An 8,236-nucleotide genomic window follows, 5' to 3' on the forward strand; every position below is an offset into this window, starting at 1 on the left:
CTCCTCCCCCTACCCCCTGAGCTCCCCCTCCTCCCCTCCCCTCCTCCTCTCCCCCGAGCTCTCCCCTCCCCCGCTCCCTCCTCCCCCCCAGCACTTCGCCACGCCCCCCCGAGCTCCCCTCCTCCCCCCCAGCTCCCCTCCTCCCCCTCCAGCTGTACCCCCCCCCAGCACTTCGCCACGCCCCCCCGAGCTCCCCTCCTCCCCCCCAGCTCCCCTCCTCCCCCTCCAGCTGTTCCCCCCCCCCCGAGCTCCCCTCCTCCCTCCAGCTCCCCTCCTCCCCCCCCAGCTCTCTCTCCCCCCCAGATCTCTGCCCGCCCCCCCCCCGAGTTCTCTCCGCCCCCACCCCCGCCGCTATTTCTATATTTTGTCCTCGGTCCTTTTCTCTCCCGTTTGATTCTCCATCGCCGCGCACACCATTCAGTTTACCGCCAAAACCAACCGCCGCCTCCCGATCCCCGGCAACGGCCGCGTGACCCGCTCAAACCTCGCGAGAGGGCCCCGGAGCGGCCGCCCGTCTCCCCGGCAACGGCCGCGTGACCCGCTCAAACCTCGCGAGAGGGCCCCGGAGCGGCCGCCCGTCTCCCCGGCAACGGCCGCGTGACCCGCTCAAACCTCGCGAGAGGGCCCCGGAGCGGCCGCCCGTCTCCCCGGCAACGCCCGCGTGACCCGGCTCAAACCTCGCGAGAGGGCCCCGGAGCGGCATCACGTGACAATGGGTATTTAAGGCGCCGCCGGAGCCCCCCCTTCCCTCCAGAGGGGAGGGTTTGGGAATTTGTGACTCTGGAAACTCTCTTGGGGGAAAGTGAGGGGGAGGCAGGGAGGGAAAAACGGGCCGAATGGGCTTTAGTCCGATGAGGCTGTGTGGAGAGCTCGGGCTCGGCCACTGACATTAACACTCGATGTCCGGCTCTCTCCGCTCTTTCCAAAGCTTCTTGTGACATTCAGGCTTTTTCTTCTCTTTCCATCCGGATGAAGCAAATGTGGCTGCAACAAAACAAGGCCAATGCGGTCAGACATTGTGGAGAATGTACTGCCTGGAAAGATGCTGGAAGCCCATGCAATGATTTCCCTAAAGGAATTGGACATCAGCTTGAATAGGAACAATGGCTGGGGTTGGGGGGAGAGCAGAGGAATGGGATCAATTGGATCTTTTAAAGAGACAGCACAGCCTCAATGGTCGAATAGCTGCCTTTTTTAATGTATGATTTTAGACACTGAAGAATCAATGGGAATCTGCATTGGTGCAAGAATTCATCACATTAATCCTCATTAATTTAGCATTTAATTAGTTCCCTGATTCAAGAAGCTGCTGATCATTTCCAGAGAGTATTTATATTTTCCTGATGCTCTGGACATTGGTGAGAAGTTGTGTAAACATCAACAGCTTGTGTTTTTGTGCAGGCTCTCCCCATAAAAGGATGCCCCAAACTGCTGAATTGTTTAAGTGCTGTCACTTATTGTAAAGAGTCAACACTAAAATGGAGGCCCTTTGGCAAAACTGTTCACTGATTTTAAACTCCTCAGGAGTTCCCTCCCACTCTGAACTGTTTCCACCTGCCTGTATTTCTCTGTTCCCCTCAGGCTCCCCTTAAATGTTTGCAATCTGTTCTACTACTCTGTGGTAGTAAGTTTCATCAGAGTATGCAAGTATTTTCTCTGTAAAATCTTGATTTGATTTTAGTGGTTCTTGTGTTCATTTAAGCAAATGTGGGACCCCTTTCCCTCAGCAGACTGTCACTGACAGCAATGAGTGTTCATCTGTCCTTGTCGTGTAATTGATCTCCCTATATTTTCTGAACATCAACTTGAATAGGCAAACAAAGCACCCCTCTCAACATCTTTTGCTTTTGGGGGATTTCTGATAGTACGGTGGACACGTGTTGGGGAGTAAGAAGCTGGGGGAAGTCTGGAGGGTATTAAATAATAAAAAGGTACATGTCTTTATTACATCATCTGATTTCTGGATTGTTTAAAAGAATGCAGTCTATTGCATTGAGCTAAAATGAATTGGTGCCAATATTCTACTCTTATTAGGAAGTGAAAACAATTTGGGTACAGTTTCCAGAGATGCTCAACTTGATTTCCAAACCATTAGTATTTTGGCTGTCAACACTGGCAGGGCACCTACAATCATGGCCCTTAAGGGTGTCAAAAATCAATTTCCAGACTTTGTAAACAAACATCCAGCTCTTGGTGCATGAATGGTTTCTTCAGAAGAGCCATTGCAAATCGTTGTAAAGCCTTTTTTATGGTGAAGGAGGGGCAACAAAAGAGAAGGGGCAGCATAGGACGTGAACATGTCCCAACACCGTGCCCTACCCTGCATAGAATGCAATGTACAGGTAACAAAATCACAAGGGCCTTGGTGAGATGTGCATTAGAATTGTATACCTCAACATAGGGGGTATATGTCATCTCTGCCACCTACTGCATGAAGACCAGCAGCTTATCACCTGTCCAGTTTGAAGGTGTTGACCAAAGTACGTTTATAGCACAGACTCTGAAATGGGGGGGCCTCTGGGACATCTCTGTAATGCCTGAGTCTGTGGGACAGGAGAGCAGGGAAACTGGTCACATTTGTCACCTCAGCAAAGTGGTAGCAAGATGTGGCCATTCAGTCTCACGAGGTCACTGGCTTACTTATGGTCCAGGCTACGTAACTAATGCCATCAATGTTGTGTTTCATTCTCAAATAGAAAAGCACCTCCAAAGGACTTTTACACCCAGAATATACATTGTGCGTGACAACACATGAGGTTTCGGTCAATGTGAAGGATGCTGGAAATTATGATGTGTTCCTTCCAAATTTCTCTTGATCTCATCTTCAAAACAAAATCATTTCAATGGATGGCTTGTGGTTGACCTAAGTTTAGCTCCTCTGCCATGGCTCTGACCTCCAGATGAGTGCTCCAAATGTTACCTGAGGTGTGCCAGTGACAAATTGTGTGTGTGCCTCTACAACAGGATTGGTCATTTACAGATTCTTTGGGATTTTAAAGGGGCCACTTTTGCTGCCTACACTAACCTGTAGAGGCTCTGCAGTATCTTTAGTTTGTGAATATGGGGATATTTGAAACCTACCGCATGCAGTACAAATTCATCATGCCAAAAAAAGGCCTGAGCTGCTTCATTTGAAGTGCTCGGTAGAACGCAGTTTACCTTGTTGTAGAAGGTGTTGAGCTTCTTGTGTTGTTGGAGCTGCACTCGTCCAGCCAAGTGGAGAGCATTTCATCACACTCCTGACTGGTGTCACAGAATTCCCTACACCCATTAGCAATAATGCCGGTAGTTGCAAACGTGTTACAAGAAATTAACAGCGAGTTGTCAACCCCCTGATCTTTCCTTCTAGTAGTTGACCCAGGCTGCTTGGCTAAGCACTTTTATTTTTATTTATTTATTTTTTTGCAACAATTTTTATACCATTGGATGGGCAGGATATTCCATTGACAAGGTCATTTTTTAAAAAATTCATTTATGGGATGTGGGCTTCGCTGGCTGGGCCAGCATTTATTGCCCATCCCTGAAGGAGGAGGAGGAGGTGGTGGTGGTGGTGAGCTACCTTCTTGAACCACTGCAGTCCATGTGGTGAAGGTGTACCCATAGTGCTGTTAGGAAGGGAGTTCCAGGATTTTGACCCAGCTATGGTGAAGGAATAGCAATATATTTCCAAGCCAGGATAGTGAGTGGTTTGGAAGGGAACTTCTACGTGGTGGTTTTCTCATGTATCTGCTGCCCTTGTCCTTCAAGATGGTAGTAGTCGTGGGTTTGGAAGGTGCTGTCGAAGGAGCCTTGGCGAATTCCTGCAATGCATCTTGTAGATGGTACACGTTGCTACTGTGTGTTGATGGTTGAGGGAATGAATGTTTGTGGACAAGTGTAGCTTAAGCTCGATAGGACAACGTGCTCCTTCAGAGATCCAGCACTGATCTGATGGGTAGAATGTCCTCCAGTGCTGTAACCAATGATATTAGATACTCTGTCCATATCCTAGGCTTTCCCTGTCTATCATCCCAGCTGTGTATGATCTGATGGTGTTCCCTTCACAAGCCCCTGTCGAGGTGCTATGTGTTTGCCTTATTTCAATATTAACTGTGTGCAGTCTCTTTGACCTTATACTGTGACTGAGTGCTTGAGAAAGCAGTTCATACATCACCTTCCTCCCTCTTGAGACTTTGGCCTGCTCTGCAGAGCTCTTTCCATATCCAGAGTATTGATCTCAGTCAGACCTCCCACTCATACCATGCTAACTGGCACTAAGTCTCACTTTCTTATGCTGTGCTCAGCACTAAATTTCTTGGCGTTGTGGGTGTGTTTTCCATAGCCTGGCTCTTTCTTTTCCCAGGAAGCCTTCGTAAACGGCCTCAGCATACAATCTGGCAACGTGCTCTCTTTTCCCCAGCTGCTCTACAAAGGTGACAACTTTACACCCCTGGTGGCAGAAATGTTATTCTTGAATCTGCAGCCTTAGCTGAATGCAGCAATTTCTCAGTTGCAGGATGTACCTTTTTTTTTCCTGAGTGAGCTTGAGAATGAATGAAAATTTTTCAGAGCAAATGGATTTGCCATCCTCCTTCAAATTCCTCAGGAAGCGCACCCTTTTGTGAGCAGGGCTAGAAGGGGTGGAATGTACAGAAGAATGGGGAGAGAGCAGTCCCCTCGCGTGACTCAAGGGGTTCACACAGACTCGAGGGTCAAATGGCCTCCCTTTGCATTGTTACATTCCATGATGACTCCAAAGCAGGATGGTGTGTTACTCAGCAAGGCTTGCAGGCAATGCTATTGTGAACTGGGACAATCAAGATTGTCTGTCTGTACAATTTGTTGCAGCATCAACTACAGTTGTCATCTGAAGCTTCATATGGCAATGTTCATTTAGTGAAATGCTTCCTTAGAGTAGATCAGGCAGGCATCAATTTGCCCTAAAATCCTGGAGCTGTGTAAAGTCTGAACAAGTGCATGACCTAGATGTTAAGTGTTCTGAATGGGTGCATCACATTTACAACACTTGCATTTGGCAGGGCAGTGATGAGTTCATTTTTGTTTTAAAGAAAGGAAACATGGGCTAGGGCGAGTCCTGAGCTCTGGTAATTAGGACACAAGTGATGTGGTGGGCAGATGCTGATACTGGTCAGATGGAATATTGGAAGTGGAGATGGAGGTGAAATGGGTGCTGTGCCACCACCAATTTTAACATCATTTTAACTTCCCAGTGTTTAATGCAGTTTGTTCGTGTAATACAGGATTAAGTTTAAAAACAAACACTGGAATATGACCTTGGAAACTCAAAAAAAGCCCAAATTTTTAAAGAGCACTACTCTGGTTTGGTTTTCCCTTTTCTTTAACAGTAAGATATGGAGCTGTAACATGGGCCTTCTAAGCAGTGACTCTTGGCAGAATGTTTAGTGGCCAGTTTCTGCTGTGTGATTTCTAGCATTTCCAGCGACTTTCTGCCCTGGGGTTTCACCTCAGCATACGTATTGTGCACCTCTTGTGCACACTTCACAAGCTTGCTACTGCCAGGATTACTACTTTTGCTTTACTTTGCAAAGTAAGCTACACTTGACTGATCCTCTGCTCAGTGCTAATTTTGCTGTTTGGATGGCGCTGAATATGCTAAAGTTCATCCAGAGGCATCCAAGTCCATGATATTACCCTCGCTGCTTAAGCAACACTTGGCCATAGGCACATACCTGCTGCGTAATCCATTTGGTCAGCATCAGCCCTGATAATTTTTGTGTGTTAAATAAACCAATATCATTAGAGGATGATGGTAATACTCAAAAGTATAGCACGCGTGCAATTTCCCTTGTTCTCCAGTCTGAAGTCGCTGGCCATTAGTGACTGATACTGATAAACATTTTGATTATTATCAATGACTCAGAATCCTTGCATTTGAAGAACACTCTTTTTTTCAATTTGTGTGATTACGTCTAATAATGACCCTGGAACAAATTCCAGGCAGATTCTGTGAATCTGCTTTTACAAGCTCCGCTCCTTCTTCCAATCACAGCACCTCTTGCAGATGGAGAGCTTCAAATGCAAAGGGGAATGAGCTGGTTGAGTGGGTGAACCTGCTGAAAGTAATGTCTGGGAAGAGTGGAATCAGATTAAAGCTTAACTGTTTTTATTGTTAATTCAACAATTTACAGACTTTATTATATCCTTTGGGAGGAAGGGACTTGCCTGAAGGTGGCAGCTCCAAGTTTTACTTCGCAGACTTTTTTTGTACAATTATCACATGAGAGATCTGGATTTTGCTCATCGTGTCCAGAGGTGAAATGAGAACTACCAGAATGTTGACTGAAGCTTTGCACTTTCACACCGATTTTAATTTGGCGGGGAGGTTTTCTTTCCGGGACAGAGATGAGCATTTTAGAAGATGCAGGCAGCAAATCAACTTGCAGATTCACACTGTCGGCATGAAGCTTAAATGACCAAATAGTGTCTATGGGGGAGAATTGTTGATACACGTACCTATAGGTCCTATAGGGTGTAATAGACAGAGATACCTTGATGTCAACTGACCCACAAGTTTCAGTTCCCAGCATGTGCACCTTTTGTATGGAAGCTCAGAGCTGGCAATGTGAATTCATAACTTGCACCTTTTATGGAGCCTGCTATTACATACTGACTCAGCTACAATTAACAATTAATGTTTTCAAAAGCACTTGAAGTTATTAAGCAATTAATTAATTAAGACATTAATTGCGTAAAAAGACAGACAATTAAGCACAGCTTGCTTTTGTGTCTGTCTGGGGGTTGAGTAACTGGAATTTTGATGTTGCTGAAATTGTCTGGAGTTGGATTCCAGACTTTGATTTTTCTTGCATCCCCTCCAAAACTTTCAAGAAAAGGATCATTAAAGGAAATTGCACGATGGTTCAAACCACAATGCAGGTGCTGTAGTGTCCGGACTGTCACATGACCGGCTGCGAGAGAAACACAGCTGGGAAGATGCTGGGTTAACAGCAGTGCAGTAATATTTTAACAGGAGCAATTACAGCACGAAGATATCGGGATTGGGAGGGTCCAAAATAACAGGCAACACTGAATTAACGCAAGAGTTATTTGAATTCATCTCTGAAAACAATACTGTTGTGACTTTCTTAATTCATTGGAGCACTTCTAATGCAGTAACTTTAAACTGGTGCTGAAAACTGACAGGTATGTTGGCTGTATATTTCTGCTCTGTTTCTCTGCAGCATCCTTCCTGCTGCACTAATACTGGTTTCAGGCTAGCTGAGCACTGATCAAACAATCAAACCATTACCAACTGAGGCAGGAGGGGATCTCCTAGAAAAGTTTCAGGTTCTCTTGACATATGAATGATTTCATATTTTGCAATTTACATTAACTAATGACGTGAATGTGTTCAATCCCAAGTACCAATACTTGATAGTAATGCAAAAGGGTTTCACCCTTACAGTAAACAGCTCTTAAACTGCTGTTGGAATTGATTTTTAGTTTCACCCTAGATGAAAGCCAATCCAGTAGATTCCAGATAAATTTTTCCATAAGCCCATTTTCATACTCATAGGTTGCTATATTATTCGATACGTAAACATTGCAAAGAATATGATCGAACCTCTCCAAAATATAGGATTGTGGGAGTGAACAAAGCATTTTGAGAAGCTCTTTGTCAGTATAAAAACTCGTGGTCTTAGATTGACAGGTGGCAATTAAACGGTGGAGTTATAATAGGCCCTGATATCTTGGAATGATTTAATAGTAAAAGACAGCCAAGAGTATAAACCGGTACCCAACACTTTCCCTTTCCATCCTCCTTTTTCACTGTCAGTGGTAAAGTAAGAGCTTTCAGCCCAGAGAGCAATTAGTGCAGAGGGATTACTGTACATTGAAAGACACGGCATGTCTAACCCAAGCAAACACTTTCAATGTTTCCTGTCATCCAGCCAGCAGTGATCTGCAGCTGGATATTATCATCTCCACACAGAATAGAATCATAGAAAGTTTATGGCACAAAGCGGCCACTTGGCCCATTGTGTCTGCTCGGGCTGAAAAACGAGCCACCCAGCCTAATCCCACTTTCCAGCATTTAGTCTGTAACCCTGCAGGTTCCGGCATTTTAAGGTGCATATCCAGACACGCTTTTAAATGAGTGTTTCTGCTTCTACTAATCTTCAAACTTCTTGATCATTCCCCCTACATTTACATCCAAATTATTAGATATACCTCAAAAAGCAGGGGATCTAATACACGTCAACCCACAAATGCA

This window comes from Cetorhinus maximus, chromosome 29 (genome assembly GCF_964194155.1).
Source record: "Cetorhinus maximus chromosome 29, sCetMax3.hap1.1, whole genome shotgun sequence".
In the NCBI taxonomy this organism is placed as follows: domain Eukaryota; kingdom Metazoa; phylum Chordata; class Chondrichthyes; order Lamniformes; family Cetorhinidae; genus Cetorhinus; species Cetorhinus maximus.